This window comes from Equus przewalskii, chromosome 12 (assembly GCF_037783145.1).
Source record: "Equus przewalskii isolate Varuska chromosome 12, EquPr2, whole genome shotgun sequence".
In the NCBI taxonomy this organism is placed as follows: domain Eukaryota; kingdom Metazoa; phylum Chordata; class Mammalia; order Perissodactyla; family Equidae; genus Equus; species Equus przewalskii.
The window spans coordinates 7,424,915-7,447,840 of NC_091842.1; positions in this window are offsets into that span (position 1 = coordinate 7,424,915).

Here is a 22,926-nt window from a genome sequence, read left to right on the forward strand (position 1 = left end):
TGGGAGCCCAAGAAAGGTGAGAAGGGGTTCCATGTAGAAGAGTGGCCTGGGTAGAGCAACCAGAGCCTAAACTGGTGTGCAGGAGCCTAGTAGGATGAGGAGGGCATCCGTGAGTAGAAAGGGATTGATCACATAAAGGGGGATTGATCAAATAAGTCAATATATTAAGGATGATGGGAGCCAGGTTTCAAACTGTTGGGAAGGAAGTCACTGATAAGGAGAGAAAATGCAATGAACCCTGTGGAGTCATAGATTTGAACTTAATGTATCAGTGTAAATTCATTCTTTCTATATAGTAGATGGTTGATAGATAGATAGATAGATAGATAGATGTGTGGCTGTGTTGTGTATGTAGATATAAAAACACATGATCTCTACTTGTCTCCACTGTTAGAGCTTAGAAGCAATGACATCCTAACAGAAATCAGCATACCTAGTGCCCAGATCTTGGTTTAAACATGCCATTTTCCACTAAAAGGAGCCATGGCTCCTTGGAGAAATGGCTGACTCCAGGGCTGGGACTGGGAAAGTACAAGATGAACCTGGAACATCTTGTTGTACTAGAAAGCAAGAGAATGCTAAACAGGGAGGGGGCATGTCAACAGGACACAGAAGCCAGCCTGTGGGGCTTCTAATGAGCAAATCAGGAACAATTCGACCATCATAATAGAAAGACAGTAAGACATGATGACCCATTGAATAAACTAAAAAACTAAGTAAAGAAGTAAAACATATATATATATATATATATATATATATATATATGGATAAATTGCAGTTTGATGAGTATATTTACACAGTTTCAAAGTGCTGTTGCTCCAAATTCCAGTTAATTACAAGGGAAAAGGATAGCTTCACAGTGGAGAAACCTGGTGGACACCCCCTTAACCAAATGATAAGAGAGAGCATCACCAGAAACAGGATAAATTGACTGCATCACCTGATGGCTCACAGTAAGAAGACCTCAGTGCTACCTCTGTAATAGTCCTACCAAGGAGACAAACCTGAAATAAATCCTGAAACAGTCATGGAAACCCAAACTGAGGAATATCTACTCCTGGTTTCTCATTGATGTGTAATCTTCAAAAGAGTTACGGTTGTGAAAGCTAAAGACTGATGAAATGTTCCAGATCGAAGGGAGTATAGAGAGGTGACACTAACAACAAGTGGGCTGGGCCCTTCTGCTGTACAGGACATTATTGGGACAACTGGGAGGATTCGATGGGGTCAGAGGGTTAGATGGCAGTAACGTAGTGGCATTAACTTCTTGACTTGGATGGTCATATTGAGGTAAAATAGGGAAATATCCTTGTTTGTAGAAACTACAGGGTTTATGGAGTATCAGGTCAGCAATTTACACTGAGATGGTTCAGAAAAATAGTTCTTGGAACAGACTCTTCTGTAAGTGTTTCATCGTTTGCTGGGAAAGAGCCACAACAATACTTTTTGGCTTACACAGCTCTCTCCCTCTCACCTTAGTATTACTTGTGTTATTTTAATGTAAGTAGAGTGCACCACACAGTGATTGAGAAATGGGGGGCTCCGAAGCTGGAGCTCTTGGGTTTTGAATCCAAGCTCAGTCCAGGGCTGAGTCTGGACCAAGCAGTGGTTTTTGGAAAATGCTTGCAACTTCCAGGTGAAGTGGCTTTAGTTTGGCCAATGGTGATTCTCTAGAGAATGGGGAAGCTGTGAGGTAGCAACAGCCAGCACTCCCAGCAACTGTGGATGGGTGCGCAGCCTAGTCAAAGGGATCTGGTGCCTTCCAACACTACATACGCTTACAAGTAAAACCTTGAACACGTTACTAATACCTTTGTAGCTTAGGACTTAGTGCCTCAGAGTCCCTATCTGCCAAATATGGGGATAACAAAGCACCTATCTCAAGTGATGATGGAATCAGATGATGTGTGTGAAGTATTTAGGACACAGATCACTGAGCATGATGTGAACACTTAATAAATATCAGCTATTATTTCATCAAAATATCCTCGGTCCTCAGGAAACCAATATTGGTTTTGAAATTTGGGCTCCAGCATTATCAACTCCAGCTTCATCAACTATTTTAGAAAATAAATACACACATCTCTCACTGAGGTTTAAGTATGAAATCATTGGTTTCAGAGCTGATGCTGTTCAATAAGTTCCCTAAGAACAACAATATAAACATCCCCATTCTAGGAGTACGTTTGTCATCAGAACTAAGCATGGGCAACCTTGAGGCAGATGCGCTGGAGTGACTTGAGGGAAACACTCCCACTGCATTCATGTGGGCAGTCTCCTTCTTTCCCTTAGGATTACTTTTCTGGTCCCAGAGTTCTGACAAGTCTTTCTGTCATGTCCAGGCTGTGTAGTGTCGAGGATACATGAAAAGCTAGAGTGAGACAGGTTTATCCCTTAAGGGCTCAAAGATAGGCAGGACTGAGGAATTGTTGTGTTAACATTGGTTAATTCAGGGATTCACTTCCTCTCTTGTGACAGACTGGCTGAGAACGTCTGCAGAGTGGGTGATTATCTATGGGACTGGAAGGCCCTCAGTTGGGTATCTGAATTTCCATATTCACCTCTTTAGGCCAAGAAGTGTCTTCTCCATGGAATCTTGTTTGAAAATGCAAAATATATTTCTAAGTGTCATAGTGTAAGTCTGTCTGTCTGTATATATCATTCTATCTATATCTCTCAATAGTCTATCTATATTTACCTATTTACATATATATCATTTACATCTATCTATCCATCTATCTATCCATCTATCATCCATCTATATCTACTTTGCATCTATCCACACCTACATGCATCAATATCCATCTATTTATCTATCATCTGTCTACATTCATCCAACTATACCCATCATCTACCTATCTCTATTGATGAATCTATGTCTATCTATCTATTATCATCATCTATGTATCTATATAGAAAGACAGAAATGTCTGAGGAGACCCAGGGATTCCAGCCCCTAGCTGTTTGAGTCTTTCCAGCCAGATATGTGAAGAGAGCCTTGGGATGACCCTCACTCCACCCCATCTATAACCATATGAGAGAGGCCAAGGGAGAGCTGCCCAGCTGAGTCCAGCTGCTCCATATTCAGGAGCAAAATAAAAGACCATTACTAGTTACTCTTTTGGGGTAGTCTATTATGCTACAACAGACAAGTGGAACATCCATCCATTTCAGATAGAGTAAGATGTATAGGACCCAGAAGAGAGATGAAAACTGAAGGAAATTGGAGAAAATAGTAAACTTTTAAGTTACTATGAATTACTGGAAGCAGAATGGGGTAGTTGCTCAGCTCAGAGGGAGGAGTTTTAAGGTCTAAGCAGAGCTGAGTCTTGGGGTCACATGGTTCGGGAGAACTGAATTTATTGACCACCTACCATGTGCTGGGTCTACTTGACACCATGCCTTTGTGTTACCACAATATACCTCTCAGTAGGGCACACTGTGGTTGTAGGCTGTGGTAGCCAGTTTTCAAAAGTACCCTCAATGATTATTTCCTCCTGGAATTCACACCCTTATATAGTCTTCTCCCACATGAATAGAGTTGACCTTTGAAGCCACTAGGATATTTTGGGCATGGTGGTGTGGGTCTTCTGTGACTGAGTCATAAGAGACATGGACACTTCTATCTTGTTCTCTCTTGGATCACTCACTCTGGGATAAGCCAACTGCCATGTTGTGAGGACACACAAGTTTCCACTTGGCAAAGAAATGAGACGTTCTTCCACAGTCAGTACTGACTTTCCTGGCCCATGAGTGAGCCTCCTTTTAATAGATTATCTAGTCCATTCCAGTTTTCAGATGATGGCAGCCCCAGACAACAGCTTGGCTGCAACCTCATCAGAGACTCTGAGCCAGAACCACTCAACTAAGCTACTTATGAATTCCTCACCTACAGAATCTGAGATAATAAAATTGTTGTTTTAAGCCACTAAGCTTTAGGGTAATTTGTTATAGAGAAAACTGTAACTAATACAGAGACAAAGGAACTGAGACATCATCTCGGATGGCTGCAGCAGAGAACTCGGAAGACTCTCCAGTGGCATGACTGTCAGCTGGACTTTCTGGGCAAGGGAAGGAGTTGGTGTTAGTGGTGGTGGTGGTGTGAGTGTGTGTGCTTGTGTGTGTACATGGGTGTATGTAAACACATATGAAAGAGTAGGGATCCAGCAGTTTTCCTGAGGGAAAGTAAAGATTACTGTTGCTAATAAGATGTAGTGGTTGACGAGGCACTAGGTTGACTGGATCCATTAACACACTCTACTATTTACAAGCTGTGGGATCTAGTTATTTAACTTCGGTGAGCCTCAGTTCCCTCTTCTCTGAAGAAATAATGATAAGATCACCTATGATTGGGAGGTTTAAGAAAGTTAAGAAAATTGAGAGCCTGAGAATGATTCCAGGCATATGGTGAACCAAAAACAGTGCTGCCCATTGTTATAAAGATTTATATTTATGAGCTGCAGAATTGATGAAAGCAGCAGCATGTGCCACAGATCAATTTGCTGGAGAGGCAATTTGCTGAGTGACTTACTCACTGGATTCCTGAGGATCTTTCTGAGGCTTCAGTTCTTCTCCCACCCCCAACCTCTGCTGTGTTGCACTGTGATGTGAAGAAGTGGGTTTTCCTGTAAAAACACTTTCATATTTTTATTCTGGACTTATGTCCTGACCTGATGTCTGCCCCATCCCCTTCACTGTCCCTTTCTTTGGCCCAGCCTGCTGCCCCTATTTAACGGGCATAATGGTGAATTTGTGGGCTTTCCCTTAAACCCAAAGGATTGTATTCTCTGTTTTTGTGTATTTATGTCTCTGTCTCTGGCAGAAAAATGACATTGACAGAATATCTTATGTGTTAATGTCTTACAGTTTTGGTGAATTGACTTACCTTGTATTAACTTCAGTTGAAGGAAGAGAAGCATGCACTGGCCCTAAAACCAGCTGCTTCAGGTGCCGTATTTGCCCAAAACTTTACCCTCCCTATACCAAGGACTTGCAAGTGTCTTATATCATTGCACACCATGACTCTCGTGTTGTTCCATGAGCGCTGGTACCAATGATTAATTAATTAGTCTATTTACAGAGTGATGTGACCTCTGCACCCTCCATCTTACTAAAATTTGAAAATAGTTGTGCAAAATAGAGATGATTCTTTCATTCATGTATTCATTCAGAAATCACCATCCAGCCATAGCACTCTCAGCCCTCAGGAATAGAGATATGAATAAACTGAAGTTCCTACCAGGAAGAACTCATAATTTAGTTGGAGAGATGGTAACACAATTGTACAATCAGTGTGCCCCTAGACACACTCTGCTCTGGTCCATGAGGGAAGGAGAAGGAATTTGCATTAATTTACTATGGTTGCCATAGCAAAGTCTGACAGATTGAGTGGCTTAGTCAACAGAAATTTATTCTCTCACAATTCTAGAGGCTGGAATTCTGAGATCAAGGTGTCAGCAGGGTTGATTCCTTCTGAGGCCTCTCTGAGTCTCTCGTGTATGCCCATCTTCTCCCTGGTCTTCACATGGTCTTCCCTCTGTTCATGTCTGTGTCTCAATCTCCTCTTTTTATAAAAACTCCAGACAAATTGGATTAGGACCAACCTAAATATGACTTCATTTAATCTTACTTTCCTCTTTAAAGATCTTATTTTCCAACTGTGGTCACATTCTGAGGTGCTGGAGGTTAGGACTTCAATATATAATTTGGAGGGGACACATTTCAACCTATAATATGATTTGAGAAGGGAGCCCATGGGTCCACAGGTGGCTGTCACAGGAGGGCTAAGAGGACCCAAAGCAGTGAATGTGTACTCTCATCAAGGCTGGGTGGAGGGTGGTACTGGTACTTGGGTGCCAGCAAGAAGGGCCCAGGTTAGCAGGGGTGACTCTCAGGCCTGATAGGACCATGAATGCAGCAGTTAATACTAGAAGACCCTCTTCAGAGCCAGGGCATGGAGCAACTGTCACCTGCAAGGCCCAGGGCAGGAGGAGGGTCTGAGCCCACTTTCCCATTCCCATAAGTTATACCCACAAACATCCTGACCTCATCCTAACAGGAACAGGGGAACAGGGGGGCAAATTGGAAAAAACAAACTCAGACAATCTCGTTACCCAAATGAGATCGACAAGTTCTTTTCTGGTAACAAGAAATTCTCCCACCCCAACCCCACCCCAGGTAGGGTGCCATGGGGAAGATGCTCTCAGTTATGAAAAGCTAAAATGCTACATTTTATTTGAGCATCTGTGTGAAGTTTCAAAAGCACCGTATGTCTCATTTCTACAGTTGTTACCATAACACAGTTGATTGACAAACGAAGATCAAATAGAAGATTCAGAGAGTTGAATGGAGTCTCAGTGTTGGAGTACAAGCTTTTAATTCTACAGATGTCTCATTTAATACTCCTAATAGCCCACTGAGGAAACTGAGGCCCAGAGAGATTAATGAGCTGCCCAAGGTGAGGGAGCTGGAAAAGACAGAGCACTCCAGACCTGTGGCCTTTACTATTATCCATTTCCGAATAACCTCATTAGTCCCACTGCTGGGATGATGACCAGGAGGCACACAAAGGGCAGCATTGGCCTTGAGTCTAATGTTGGCCCCAATGGTGTCCTCTCAGGGCCTACAATGCTACTGAACACATAATAGGCCTTCAGTGAATACATCTCATGGCTTTTTGTGAAACACGTATTGGAAACACCACGTGGATTCCCACTGGCACCCCTCATTCTTATGTCATTTGAAGACTTCCCAACACCTGCTATCACGAGTGTCACCTGAACATCAAACACTCCTGGAAGGTCTGTAGGAAGGTTCTTAGCAGGGTTCTGTTTAGATCCACAAACATTTCCTGAGAGCCACTCTGGGTTAGGCATGAGTAGTGCTCAGTTTGGGGGGAGGAAATTCAGATCCATAGTAGGCTAATTCAATATGGCAGGAGGTCAATGCCAGTCTTTCAGAGCACAGAGATGGAGCACTTGTCCCAAGGGAGAAGCTGACGCATGATCTGTGGCTTTTAAAACATTGCTTTTAAAAATCTAGTTTATATATGCACACATTTTCTCTACCTGATCCCCCACTCCAGTTTTTCCCTTCAGAATCTGCTTTCAACCTGTTTTCTAGCTTCTTCCAAGTGTTCACAGCTGTGTCATTAAATGGCATGCTTATACTACTGTCTTGATGGCTCTGGAAGAGGAGAGTTTGGTCTTCTGCTATCCCCCTTGCCTCACATCCACTTTCTATCTTCCCCAAACAGGGATAGGAATGGGATTCCAGTTCAGTGTTTGCATCAATATGACTTAAATAGGTATTATTCACATTTGAGCCACGCACACTGCTATCCTTCTATTTCTGTCCTTGACAACTTTTAATTTTCTTTGAAATCAATAGCTCCTTTTTGTAATTTGATGAGTCTTCTGTGCCCCATCATCTGTTTTCCACCAGGAGGGTAACTGCTGTCTGCAGGTTCAAGCCCTCCTGAGACTTTCCCCCTGCTTCTGTCCAGATGTCCAGATTCTTGCTCTGGTGGCTTTTGTAGGTTGATCTTCCTGGGCATTCCCCTCACCTTTCTGATACTCTGAATTACCTGCTTCTGGATCCTGTGACTGTCTTTTTATTAGTTTTCTCCCTCATTTTGTTAGAGGGCATCTTTTTGTAGCTTTATGACGAACAATGCAGAGGAGTACATTATGTTTTTAAGAACTAGCCTGTCTGAATAATTATCTGTTCTACCCTCATATTTAATTGAGAGTTTGGGAACAAAATTCTAGGCAGGCTAGAATTTCTTCTCTGAATTTGAAGAGATAGAGTCTTGCTTCTAATATTACTGTTGAGAAATTTAGTCTCCTTCTGATTTCTGAGTCTGTGTGTGACCCGTTCCTTGCTCCCCTCACACTTTCTCATAGCTTTTGGGATCTTCGTTTCATCTCTGGTGCTCTGAAATTCCATATCTATGTGCCTTGGTGCATCTGACTTCATCCATTACTCTATACCAGAGCTGTCCAATCAAACTTTTTTTGACAATGAAAATTCTCTGTATGTCTGTTGTCCAATGTGGTGGCCTTCACCACACCAGGCTATTGAGCATCTGAATCATGGCTGGTGTGCCCAATGAGTTGTATGATCTAATTTTAACAAATTTATGTTTAAATTTCACTAACTACATGTGTCTAGGGCTACTCTGTTGAACAATGCAGTGTATTGGCCTTCATTTCTGGGAAATTTTATTGAATCCTTTATTTTGTTTTTTTCTATTCTGTGTTCTGAAACCCCATATTGTCATATGATGGAATTCCTGGAATGATTCTCTAGTTCTGTTATTTTTTTCTCCTATTTTCCATCTCTTTGTTTTTCTTTTAGGGTGAGCTACTTAACTTGATCTTTTCACATTTCTACAGAAAGATACATTTCTGTTATATATTTTTTTATTTCCCCAAATTCCTTTTTGTTCTCTGCTCTTATTTCACATGAGCACAACTCTCAGCCCACTGCAACAGTTTTCAAATCTCCCTTCCTCCGCCTGCATTGCTTCAGTATGTCTGAGCTCTTTTCTCTTTTGCTTTTGTTCTTTCCCTTGAATATTGGCTGGTCCTTGCCTGTCTACTTCAACTTGAGAGTGTCTGAGATTTGTCAGTGGTGGGCTTTGGTGTAGGGTCGTCTGGCTGGAAATCCCCTAAATACCAGAATCTGCAGATCCTTTAGGTTGTATAGATTCTCATGGAGGAATTCGCTGGTCTTCTGCCCAGGAGGTGGAAGTCTAGCCTTATGGCTCGGTAGCAGAGGATGATGGAAATCCCTTTGTTTCTCCTGCTTTCGGTCCAACATCCTACCTTCTTTCTGCCAGGTGTACCAATCCAGAGTTTGTCCAGTTGAACATGTTCAGAGAAGAGTCTCTCTGTCTTACGCATGATAGATGAGGTGGCTGTAAGAAAGTAAAAAAAGAAACAAAAATAAAAAACTGAGTGGCTCAAACCAATAGAAATACATCCTCTCACTATTTGGAGGCCAGAAGTCCGAAATCAAAGTGGGCACAGGGTGGGTTCGTACTGAAGGTTCTGAGGGAGAATATGCTTCATGCCTCTCCCTAACTTCTGGGGGTAATCAGCAATCCTTGGTGTTCCTTGGCTTGTGACAACATCACACCAATTTCTGCCTCTATCTTCACACAGCTGGATTCCATCTGTGTGTGTCTCTAAGTCTTTCATCTGAGAACACTAGTCATTGAGTTAGGACCCAGAAACCCCAGTGTGACCACACCTTAACACAATATGTCTGCAAAGACTCTATTTGCAAATAGCACCACATTTAGAGGATGCTGGTGGATGTGAATTTTGTGGGGGACACTATTCAACCCCATAAAAGGAGCAATCTGGAAGTCTCTTTTTTTATACTTTTTTTATTGAGTTCATAATAGTTTACATCAATGTGAGATGTCAGTTGTACATTACTTCTTGACTGCCACCACATAAGTGCTCCCCATCAACTACTGTGCCCCCTCACTCCCCTTCCCCTGGTAACCACTGAACTGTTTTCATTGTCCCAATACTTGTTTATATTCGACATATGAGTAAAATCATCTGGTGTTTGCCTTTCTCAGACTTGCTTATTTTGCTTAGCATAATTCTCTCTAGGTCTTTCCATATTATTGAAAATGGGATGAATTTGTCTCTTTTCTGGCTGAGTAGTATTACACTGTTACTATATACCACATCTTCTTTATCCAATCATCAGTCAATGGGCACTTGGGTTGCTTCCATGTCTTGGCTATTGTGAATAGTGCTGCAATGAACATAGGGGTGCATATGTTCCTTTGGATTGTTGCTTTCAAAGTGTTTGGGTACATTCCCAGTAGTGGGATAGCTGGGTCATATGGTAGTTTTATTTTTAGTTTTCTTAGGAATCTCCATACTATTTTCCATAGTGGCTGCACCAGTTTGCATTCCCACCAGCAATGTGTGAGGGTTCCCTTCTCTCCACACACTCTCCAGCATTCATTATTTTTAGTCTTAGTGATTATAGCCATTTTAACAGGCTTAAGGTGGTATCTTAGTGTAGTTTTGATTTGTGTTTCCCTGGTGATTTGTGATGTTGAACATCTTTTCATGTGTTTATTGGCCATCTGTATATCTTCTTTGGAAAAATGTCTGTTCATCACCTCTGCCCACTTTTTGATCGGGTTGTTTGCTTTCTTATTGTTCTGCTGTGTGATTTCCTTATATATTGTGAAGATTAACCCGTCAGATATATGATTTGCAAATATTTTCTCCCAATTGGTGGGTTGTTTCTTTGTTTTGATCCTAGTTTCTTTGTGTTGCAGAAGGTCTTTAGTCTTATAAATTCCCACTTGTTTATTTTTTCTTTTGTTTCCCTTGTCTGAGAGGACATGGTATTTGAAAAGATCCTCTTTAGTTTGATGTCAAAGAGTGTACTACCAATATTATCTCCCAGGAATTTTATAGTTTCAGGTTGTATCTTCAAGTCTTTGATCAATTTTGAGTTTGTGTGTATGGTGTGAGATAGTGGTCTCCCTTCATTCTTTTGCATGTAGCTGTCCAGTTTTCCTAACACCATTTATTGACGAGACTATCTTTTCTCCATTGTATATCCTTGGCAAATTATTGATGATTAGATGTCCGTAGATATGTGGTTTTATTTCTGGACTTTCAGTTCTGTTCCATTGATCTGTGTAGCTATTTTTGTACTGATATCATGCTGTTTTGGTCACTATGGCTTTGTAGTATATTTTGAAGTCAGGCATTGTGATACCTCCCGCTTTGTTCTTTTTTGTCAGGATTGCTTTAGCAATTTAGGGTCTTTGATCACCCAATATGAATTTTAGTATTCTTTGCTCTGTTTCCGTGAAGAATGTCATTAGGATTCTGATAGGGATTTCATTGAGTCTGTAGATAGCTTTGGGGAGTATGGACATTTTAACTATGTTTATTCTTCAAATCCATGAGCGAGGAATCTCTTTCCATCTCTTTAAGTCATTATCAATTTCTCTCAGTAATGTCTTATAGTTTTCATTGTATAAGTCCTTCACCACCTTGGTTAAATTTATTCCTAGGTACTTTACTTATTTAGTTGCGATTGCAAATGGAATTATATTCTTGAGTTCTCTTTCTGTAAGTTCTTTATTGGAGTATAGAAAAGGAACTGATTTTTGTAAGTTGGCTCTATACCCTGCAACTTTATTGTAGTTGTAAATTATTTCTATTAGTTTTCCGATGGATTTTTTGGAGGTTTTCTATATATAAGATCATGTCATCTGCAAACAACAAAGTTTCACTTCTTCCCTCCCTATTTGGATTCCTCTTATTCCTTTCTCTTACCTAATTGCTCTGGTCAAAACCTCCAGTACTGTGTTGAATAAGACTGATGATAGTGGACATCCTTGCCTTGTTCCTGTTCAGGGGGTTGGAGCTCAGTTTTTGCCCATTGAATATAATGTTGGCTGTGGGTTTGTCATATATGGCCTTTATTATGCTGAGGTAATTTCCTTCTATCCCCATTTTGTTCAGAGTTTTCATCATAAATGGCTGTTGCATCTTGTCAAATGCTTTCTGTGCATCTATTGAGATGATCATGTGGTTTTTTTTTTTATTAATGTTATGATAGATTACAACCTTGTGAGGTTTCAGTTGTACATTATTGTTAGTCATGCTGTGGGTACACAACTTCCCCCTTTGTGCCCTCCCCCCAACCCCCCTTTTCCCTGGTAACCACCGATCAGATCTCCTTGTCAATATGTTAACTTCCACCTATGAGTGGAGTCATATAGAGTTCGTCTTTCTCTAACTGGCTTATTTCGCTTAACATAATACTCTCGAGGTCCATCCACGTTGCTGCGAAAGGGCCAATTTTGTCTTTTTTTATGGCTGAGTAGTATTCCATTGTGTATATATACCATATCTTCTTTATCCAATCACCAGTTTCTGGGCATGTAAGTTGGTTCCACATCTTGGCTATTGTAAATAATGCTGCGATGAACATAGGGGTGCAAGGGACTCTTGGGATTTCTGTTTTCAGGTTCTTAGGATAGATACCCAGTAATGGGATGGCTGGGTCATAGGGTATTTCTATTTTTAACTTTTTGAGAAATCTCCATACTGTTTTCCATAGTGGCTGTACCAGTTTGCATTCCCACCAACAGTGTATGAGGGTTCCTTTTTCTCCACAACCTCTCCAACATTTGTTGCTCTTGGTTTTGGATGTTTTTGCCAATCTAATGGGTGTAAGGTGATATCTTAGTGTAGTTTTGATTTGCATTTCCCTGATGATCAGTGATGATGAACATCTTTTCATGTGTCTATTGGCCATATTTATATCTTCTTTTGAGAAATGTCTGTTCATGTCCTCTGCCCATTTTTTGATCGGGTTGTTTGTTTTTTTGTTGTTAAGCAGTGTGAGTTCTTTGTATATTATGGAGATTAACCCTTCGTTGGATAAGTGGCTTGTAAATATTTTTTCCCAATTAGTGAGCTGTTTTTTTGTTTCAATCCTGTTTTCCCTTGCCTTGAAGAAGCTCTTTAGTCTGATGAAGTCCCATTTGTTTATTCCTTCTATTGTTTCCCTCAACTGAGGAGTTATAGTGTCCAAAAAGATTCTTTTGAAACTGATGTCAAAGAGTGTACTGCCTATATTCTCTTCTAGAAGACTGATTGTTTCAGGCCTAATCTTTAGGTCTTTGATCCATTTTGAGTTTATTTTGGTGTGTGGTGAAAAAGAATGGTCAATTTTCAATCTTTTGCATGTGGCTGTCCAGTTTTCCCAGCACCATTTGTTGAAGAGACTTTCTTTTCTCCATTGTAGGCCCTCTGCTCCTTTGTCGAAGATTAGCTGTCCATAGATGTGTGGTTTTATCTCTGGGCTTTCAATTCTGTTCCATTGATCTGTGGACCTGTTTTTGTACCAGTACCACGCTGTTTTGATCACTGTAGCTTTGTAGTATGTTTTGAAATCGGGGATTGTGATTCCGCCGGCTTTGTTTTTCTTGCTCAGGATTGCTTTAGCAATTCGCGGTCTTTTGTTCCCCCATATGAATTTTAGGATTGTTTGTTCAATTTCTGTGAAGAATGTTCTTGGGATTCTGATTGGGATAGCATTGAATCTGTATATTGCTTTAGGTAGTATGGACATTTTAACTATGTTTATTCTTCCAATCCATGTACAAGGAATGTTTTTCCATCTCTTTATGTCATCGCCTATTTCTTTCAAGAAAGTCTTGTAGTTTTCATTGTATAGATCCTTCACTTCCTTGGTTAAGTTTATCCCAAGGTATTTTATTCTTTTCGTTGTGATTGTGAATGGGATAGAGTTCTTGAGTTCTTTTTCTGTTAGTTTATTGTTAGTGTATAGAAATGCTACTGATTTATGCACGTTAATTTTATACCCTGCTACTTTGCTGTAGTTGTTGATTATTTCTAATAGTTTTTCGGTGGATTCTTTGGGGTTTTCTATGTATAAGATCATGTCGTCTGCAAACAACGAGAGTTTTACTTCTTCGTTGCCTATTTGGATTCCTTTTATTTCTTTTTCCTGCTGAATTGCTCTGGCCAGCACCTCCAGTACTATGTTGAATAGGAGTGGTGAAAGTGGGCACCCTTGTCTTGTTCCTGTCCTCAGAGGGATGGCTTTCAGCTTTTGTCCATTGAGTATGATGTTGGCTGTGGGTCTATCATATATGGCCTTTATTATGTTGAGGTACTTTCCTTCTATACCCATTTTACTGAGGGTTTTTATCATAAATGGGTGTTGGATCTTGTCGAATGCTTTCTCTGCATCTATTGAGATGATCATGTGGTTTTTGTTTTTCATTTTGTTGATGTAGTGTATCACGTTGATTGACTTGCGGATGTTGAACCATCCCTGTGTCCCTGGTATAAATCCCACTTGATCATGGTGTATAATCTTTTTGATGTATTGCTGTATTCGGTTTGCCAGAATTTTGTTGAGGATTTTTGCATCTATGTTCATCAGTGATATCGGCCTGTAGTTCTCCTTCTTTGTGTTGTCCTTGTCAGGTTTGGGGATCAGAGTGATGTTGGCTTCATAGAATGTGTTAGGGAGTTCTCCATCTTTCTCAATTTTCTGGAACAGTTTGAGGAGAATAGGTATTAAGTCTTCTTTGAATGTTTGGTAGAATTCTCCAGAGAAGCCGTCTGGTCCTGGACTCTTGTTTTTGGGGAGGTTTTTGATTACCGTTTCTATTTCCTTACTTGTGATTGGTCTATTCAGATTCTCCATTTCTTCCTGATTCAGTTTGGGGAGATTGTAGGAGTCTAGGAATTTGTCCATTTCTTCCAGGTTGTTCAATTTGTTGGCATATAGTTTTTCATAGTATTCTCTTATGATCTCTTGTATTTCATTGGTATCTGTTGTGATTTCTCCTCTGTCATTCCTGATTTTATTAATTTGCGATTTCTCTCTTCTTTTCTTGGTGAGTCTGGCTAGGGGTTTGTCAATTTTGTTAATTCTTTCGAAGAACCAACTCTTTGTTTCATTGATCCTTTCTATTGTCTTTTTTGTTTCAATATCGTTTATTTCTGCTCTTATTTTTATTATTTCCCTCCTTCTACTGACTCTGGGCTTTGTTTGTTCTTCTTTTTCTAGTTCTGTTAGGTGTCGTTTGAGGTTGCTTACGTGAGCGTTTTCTTGTTTAGTGAGGTGAGCCTGTATTGAGATGAATTTCCCTCTTAGGACTGCTTTTGCTGCATCCCAAATGATTTGGTATGTCGTGTTCTCATTTTCATTTGTCTCCAGATAATATTTGATTTCTTCTTTAATTTCTTCAATGACCCATTGTTTGTTGAGAAGCGTGTTGTTTAGTCTCCACATTTTTGCACCTTTCTCTGCTTTTTTCTTGTAGTTGATTTCTAGTTTCATAGCGTTATGATCAGAAAAGATGCTTGATATTATTTCAACTCTCTTGTATTTATTAATGTTTGCTTTGGTTCCCAAAATATGGTCAATCCTTGAGAATGTTCCATGTGCACTTGAGAAGAATGTGTAACCTGCTGTTTTTGGATGAAGTGTTCTATATATATCTATTAAGTCCATCTGGTCTAATTTTTCATTTAATTCTATTATTTCCTTGTTGATTTTCTGTCTGGATGTTCTGTCCATTGGTGTTAATGGTGTGTTGAGGTCCCCTACTATTATTGTATTGTTGTTGATGTCTTCTTTTAGTTCTATTAAGAGTTGCTTTACAAATTTTGGTGCTCCTGTGTTGGGTGCATATATATTTATAAGTGTTATGTCTTCTTGGTGGAGAGTCCCTTTTATCATTATATACTGTCCCTCTTTATCTTTCTTTATCTGTTTTGCTTTGAAATCTACCTTGTCTGATATTATTATAGCGACACCTGCTTTCTTTTGTTCATTATTAGCTTGGAGTATTGTTCTCCATCCCTTCACTCTGAGTCTGTGTTTGTCTTTGGGGCTGAGGTGTGTTTCCTGGAGGCAGCATATTATTGGATCTTGTTCTTTGATCCATCCTGCCACTCTGTGTCTTTTGATTGGGGAGTTCAATCCATTTACATTTAGAGTGATTATTGAGACGTGGGGGCCTACCACTACCATTTTGTGTCTTGTTTTCCGGTTTTCTTCAGTTTCCTTTGTTTCTCGTCCCATGGTTTAATCTGTTCTGATGTAGAGCTGCTACTCTCTGTTGTTGTCCTTCTACTTATCTCCTCTGCTCTTGGTTTTGTAGCCCCTTTCCTTTTTTGGATTTTTCAGGAATGAGGGTTTTCCTGAGGATTTCCTGAAGAGGAGGTTTTGTGGCAATGAACTCCCTTAATTTTTGTTTATCTGGGAAAGTTTTTATTTCTCCATCGTATTTGAAGGATATTTTCGCTGGGTAGAGAATTCTCGGCTGTAGATTTTTGTCCTTCAGATTTTTGAATATATCATTCCACTCTCTTCTAGCCTGTAAAGTTTCTGCTGAGAAATCTGCTGATAGCCTGATGGGGGTTCCTTTGTAGGTTAGTTTCTTTTGCCTGGCTGTCGTTAATATTTTCTCCTTGTCGTTGACTTTTGCTAGCTTCACTACTATATGCCGTGGAGTTGGTCTTCTTGCATTGATAAAGTTTGGAGATCTATTGGCTTCTGTCACCTGAAGATCCATCTCCCTCACCAGATTTGGGAAGTTCTCAGCCATTATTTCTTTGAATAGGTTTTCTGCCCCTTTCTCCTTCTCTTCTCCCTCTGGTATACCTATAATCCTTACGTTGCATCTCCTAATTGTGTCTGATAATTCTCGGAGAGTTTCTTCATTTCTTTTAAGTCTTGCTTCTCTCTCCTCCTCTGCCTGCAACAATTCTATATTGCCATCTTCCAAATTGCTAATTCTTTCCTCCATATTATCGGCCCTACTGTTCAGAGCATCTAGATTTTTCTTAATCTCCTCTATTGTGTTCTTCATTTCCAATATTTCTGTTTGGTTCTTCTTTATCGTATCAAACTCTTTTGTGACATAGCTCCTGAACTCGTTGAGTTGTCGGTCAGAATTCTCTCTTAACTCATTGAGAATCCTAATGATGGCTGTTTTGAAGTCATCATCATTTAGGTTATATATCTCATTTTCTTTGGGATTGTTTTCTGTGTATTTGTTACTTTCTTTCTGTTCTGGAGATTTAATGTATTTTTTCATATTGCTTGATGATGTTGATTTGTGCCTCCGTATGGAGATAGAGTTTAGTTGCTCCTTTCACTTGTTTCAGCTGCTGCGGTGGGGGGAGCAGCTGTTTATACTTCACCAACCAGGAACCCTGTCCGTAGTTGCTAACTGGGCCTGGGCCCCTCTTCGTAGCCACAGTGGCCCTTTGGATTCCCTCCTCTGCCGTGGGGGCCGTCACAGGGGGGCTTCAGGCTGCAGGTTCCTACTGTTGTTGCCCACCTAGATGCGCTCTCTCCTTGGGGTCTGCAACGGTATTATGGGCTTTTCCAGTGGCCAGGGGTGGGATCACTTATATTTGTCGCTCCGTTGCTGTCGGCACCCACCAAATCTCACTTGTCCTCTATGGGTCGCAGGAGAGCTATTGGCATCTTCTACAGTCTGTGGTTAGTACACCTAGCTATGCTGCTTTTGCCCTGGGGTCTTCCAGCCTTGTGGCTGGCGGCTGGGTGCCTTCTACTGGTGCTGTGCAGAGGCTTTCCCTAAGGTTGCTGTGAGCCTGTAGGGTTTCCCCCTAGGCTACTAAGCTGGGTCTCTGGAACTCTCTCCAGCCCCAGTCCTCTCCGAGATCTCCGGCAATCCCTAGCCTCACGGGGTGGGCAACGGCAGCTGGGGGTCGCCCCGCCTTCTGGGATTCTCTCCGGGCCTCTCCCGGAGCCGTGAAGGCTCAGCGTGGCCCCTCTGCTAATGGCACACAGAGAGTTTTGTTTGCTGCCCGGGCGGAGCTCCGGCGCTTCCCCTCCGGGTCGCAGAACCGGGCTTTGAGAGTTCCCCCAGCCCCGGTCCTCTCCTCTCCGAGATCTCCGGCAATCCCTAGTCCCACGGGGCGGGCAACGGCAGCTGGGGATCGCCCCGCCCTCTGGGCTTCTCTCCGGGCCTCTGCCGGGAGCCCTGAATGCTGGGCGTGGCCCCTCTGCTAATGGCAGACAGAGAGTTTTGTCTGCTGCCTGGCGGAGCTCTGGCGCTTCCCCTCCGGGTTGCCGAACCGGCCTTTGAAAGTTCCCCCACCCCGGTCCTCTCCGAGATCTCTGGCAATCCCTAGCCCCACGGGGCAGGCAATGGCAGGTGGGGGTCGCCCCGCCCTCTGGGATTCTCTCCGGGCCTCTCCCGGAGCGGTGAATGCTCAGCGTGGCCCCTCTGCTAACGGCAGACAGAGAGTTTTGTCTGCTGCCCGGGCGGAGCTCCGGCGCTTCCCCTCCGGGTTGCCGAACCGGCCTTTGAAAGTTCCCCCAGCCCCGGTCCTCTCTGAGATCTCCGGCAATCCCTAGTCCCACGGGGCGGGCAACAGCAGCTGGGAGACCTCCGTGCCCTCCGTGTCTCTCTCTGGGACCCTCCGGGCGCCCCAAGCACCAGGCTGGGTCTCTCCGCCAATGGCAGGGAGAGACTCTCCCCGCGGGCTCAGGTGTGCAACTCCAAAGTTTCCCTCTGCGTTTAGGAGTAATTGCGGGGGGTTTAGGTAGGGTTCTGGTCACCTGTTTCCACCGTCGCTCCTCTGTTGTCTTCTCGCTCCTGCCCTAGATGTGTGTGGATCCTCTGGGGGCGTCCGTTGGAAGAAAGCCGCTTGCGGGTACTAGGCTGCCCGTCGGGGTCGGAGAGTTTTCACCTATTTCCACATCCTCCCGGAGGAAAGTCCATCCGCCTTCCGATGTATAGTCGCGTGGGTGTCTCAGACGTCCTGAGATGCTGTCTGGATATCCTTTGTCAAGCGATAAGTGTCCAAATAATTGTAGACTCGAAGGGCGAGAGACAAAGAGGACTACTCACGGCGCCATCTTGGCTCCGGCCACCTGTCTTTCCATCTCTTTATGTCATCGTCAATTTCTTACAAGAAAGTCTTGTAGTTTTCATTGTATAGATCCTTCACTTCCTTGGTTAAGTTTATCCCAAGGTATTTTATTCTTTTCGTTGCGATCGTGAATGGGATTGAGTTCTTGAGTTCTTTTTCTGTTAGTTCATTGTTAGTGTATAGAAATGCTACTGATTTATGTATGTTGATTTTATACCCTGCTACTTTGCTGTAGTTGTTGATTATTTCTAATAGTTTTTCTATGGATTCTTTGGGGTTTTCTATATATAAGATCATGTCGTCTGCAAACAGTGAGAGTTTTAATTCTTCATTACCTATTTGGATTCCTTTTATTTCTTCTTCCTGCAGAATTGCTCTGGCCAACACCTCCAGTACTATGTTGAATAGGAGTGGTGAAAGTGGGCACCCTTGTCTTGTTCCTGTCCTCAGAGGGATGGCTTTCAGTTTTTGTCTGTTGAGTATGATGTTGGCTGTGGGTTTGTCATATATGGCCTTTATTATGTTGAGGTACTTTCCTTCTATACCCATTTTATTGAGGGTTTTTATCATAAATGGGTGTTGGATCTTGTTGAATGCTGTCTCTGCATCTATTGAGATGGTCATGTGGTTTTTCTTTTTCATTTTGTTGATGTAGTGTATCACGTTGATTGACTTGCGGATGTTGAACCATCCCTGTGTCCCTGGTATAAATCCCACTTGATCATGGTGTATAATCTTTTTGATGTATTGCTGTATTCGGTTTGCCAGAATTTTGTTGAGGATTTTTGCATCTATGTTCATCAGTGATATCGGCCTGTAGTTCTCCTTCTTTGTGTTGTCCTTGTCAGGTTTGGGGATCAGAGTGATGTTGGCTTCATAGAATGTGTTAGGGAGTACTCCATCTTCCTCAATTTTCTGGAATAGTTTGAGAAGAATAGGTATTAAGTCTTCTTTGAATGTTTGGTAGAATTCTCCAGAGAAGCCGTCTGGTCCTGGACTCTTATTTTTAGGGAGGTTTTTGATTACTGTTTCTATTTCCCTACTTGTGTTGGCCTATTCAGATTCTCCATTTCTTCCTGATTCAGTTTGGGGAGGTTGTAGGAGTCTAGGAAGTTGTCCATTTCTTCCAGGTTGTTCAATTTGTTGGCATATAGTTTTTCATGGTATTCTCTTATGATCCCTTGTATTTCATTGGTATCTGTTGTGATTTCTCCTCTCTCATTCCTAATTTTATTTATTTGAGATTTCTCTCTTCTTTTCTTGGTGAGTCTGGCTAAAGGTTTGTCGATTTTGTTAATTTTTTGGAAGAACCAACTCTTTGTTTCATTGATCCTTTCTACTGTCTTTTTTGTTTCAATATCGTTTATTTCTGCTCTTATTTTTATTATTTCCCTCCTTCTACTGACTCTGGGCTTTGTTTGTTCTTCTTTTTCTAGTTCTGTTAGGTGTCGTTTGAGGTTGCTTATGTGAGCTTTTTCTTGTTTAGCGAGGTGAGCCTGTATTGCGATGAATTTCCCTCTTAGGACTGCTTTTGCTGCATCCCAAATGATTTGGTATGTCGTGTTCTCATTTTCATTTGTCTCCAGATAATATTTGATTTCTTCTTTAATTTCTGTAATAATCCATTGTTTGTTCAGAAGCGTGTTGTTTAGTCTCCACATCTTTGCACCTTTCTCTGCTTTTTTCTTGTAGTTGATTTCTAGTTTCATAGCGTTATGATCAGAAAAGATGCTTGATATTATTTCAACTCTCTTGTATTTATTGATGTTAGCTTTGTTTCCCAAAATATGGTCAATCCTTGAGAATGTTCCATGTGCACTTGAGAAGAATGTGTAACCTGCTGTTTTTGGACGAAGTGTTCTATATATATCTATTAAGTCCATCTGGTCTAATTTTTCATTTAATTCTATTATTTGTTGATTTTCTGTCTGGATGTTCTGTCCATTGGTGTTAATGGTGTTTTGAGGTCCCCTACTATTACTGTATTGTTGTTGATGTCTTCTTTTAGTTCTATTAAGAGTTGCTTTACAAATTTTGGTGCTCCTGTGTTGGGTACGTATATATTTATAAGTGTTATGTCTTCTTGGTGGAGAGTCCCTTTTATCATTATGTATTGTCCCTCTTTGTCTTTCTTTATCTGTTTTGCTTTGAAGTCTACCTTGTCTGATATTAGTGTAGCGACACCTGCTTTCTTTTGTTCATTATTAGCTTGAAGTATTGTTCTCCATCCCTTCACTCTGAGTCTGTGTTTGTCTTTGGGGCTGAGGTGTGTTTCCTGGAGACGGCATATTGTTGGGTCTTGTTCTTTGATCCATCCTGCCACTCTGTGTCTTTTGATTGGGGAGTTCAATCCATTTACATTTAGAGTGATTATTGAGACGTGGGGGCCTACCACTACCATTTTGTGTCTTGTTTTCTGGTTTTCCTCAATTTCCTTTGTTTCTCGTCCCATGGTTTAATCTGTTCTGATGGAGAGCTGCTACTCTCTGTTGTTGTCCTTCTACTTATCTCCTCTGCTCTTGGTTTTGTAGCCCCTTTCCTTTTTATGATTTTTCAGGAATGAGGGTTTTCCTGAGGATTTCCTGAAGAGGAGGTTTTGTGGCAATGAACTCCCTTAATTTTTGTTTATCTGGGAAAGTTTTTATTTCTCCATCGTATTTGAAGGATATTTTCGCTGGGTAGAGAATTCTCGGCTGTAGGTTTTTGTCCTTCAGATTTTTGAATATATCATTCCACTCTCTTCTAGCCTGTAAAGTTTCTGCTGAGAAATCTGCTGATAGCCTGATGGGGGTTCCTTTGTAGGTTAGTTTCTTCTGTCTGGCTGTCCTTAGTATTTTCTCCTTGTCATTGACTTTTGCTAGCTTCACTACTATATGCCGTGGAGTTGGTCTTCTTGCATTGATAAAGTTTGGAGATCTATTGGCTTCTGTCACCTGAAGATCCATCTCTCTCACCAGATTTGGGAAGTTCTCAGCCATTATTTCTTTGAATAGGTTTTCTGCCCCTTTCTCCTTCTCTTCTCCCTCTGGTATACCTATAATCCTTAGGTTGCATCTCCTAATTGTGTCTGATAATTCTCGGAGAGTTTCTTCATTTCTTTTTAGTCTTACTTCTCTCTCCTCCTCTGCCTGCAGCATTTCTATATTCCCATCTTCCAAATTGCTAATTCTTTCCTCCATATTATTGGCCCTACTGTTCAGTGCATCTAGATTTTTCTTAATCACCTCTATTGTGTTCTTCATTTCCAGTATTTCTGTTTGGTTCTTCTTTATCGTATCAAACTCTTTTGTGACATAGCTCCTGAACTCGTTGAGTTGTCTATCTGAATTCTCTCTTAACTCATTGAGTATTTTAATGATGGCTGTTTTGAAGTCATCGTCATTTAGGTTATATGTTTCATTTTCTTTGGGATTGTTTTCTGTGTGTTTGTTATTTTCCTTCTCTTCTGGAGATTTAATGTATTTTTTTCATATTGCTTGATGTTGTAGATTTGTTCCTCCACATAGAGATAGAGTTTAGTTGCTCCTTCCACTTATTTCTGCTTGTGTGGTGGGGGAACAGCTGTTTATACTGCACCAACCAGGAACCCTATCCACAGTTGCTAACTGGGACTGCTCCCCTCCTCGTAGTCACAGTGGTCCTTTGGATTCCCTCTTCTGCCATGGGGGCCATCACGGGGGGCTTCAGGCTGCTGGTGTCTATTGTTGCAGCTCACCTAGACGTGCTCCCTCCTTGGGGTCTGCAATGGTGTTATGGGCTTTTCCAGCAGCCAGGGGTAGGATCACTTATATTTGCCACTCCATCACTGTCGGCACCCACAAAATCTCACTTGTCCACTATGGGTCTCAGCAGAGCTATTGGCATCTTCTACAGTCTGTGGTTAGTTCACCTAGCCACGCTACTTTTGTCCCGGGGTCTTCCAGCCTTGTGGCTGCCGGATGGGTGCTCTCTACTAGTGCTGTGCAGAGGCTTTCGCTGAGGCTGCTGTGAGCCTGTAGGGTTTCCCCCTAGGCTACAGAGCCGGGTCACTGGAACTCCACCCAGCCCCAGTCCTGTTCCCCAGGAACTCGGGGAGCCCTTTGCCCTGTCTGGGGGATAGTCGGAGATCCTGATTTCAGTGGTAGCTGGTCAGCTGCTGCCCTGCCTGATATTCTCCTCTCCGGGACACTCCCAGTATTGAGGATGCTGGGCGTGGCCCCTCCGCTAATGTCAGACAGAGAGTTTTGTCTGCTGCCCGGGTGGAACTCTGGAGCTTCCCCTCCGGGGTGCAGAGCCGGCCTCTGGAGCTTCACCCAGCCCCAGTCCTCTCCAAGATCTCTGGCAATCCCTTGCCCGGCCGTGCAGGCAGTGGCAGCCAGGGGGCCCGCCATGCCCTCTGTGATTCTCTCTGGGACCCTCCGGGTGCCGTGGACACCAGGCGGGATCTCCCCACCAATGGCAGGGCGAGACTCTCCCCACGGGCTCAAGT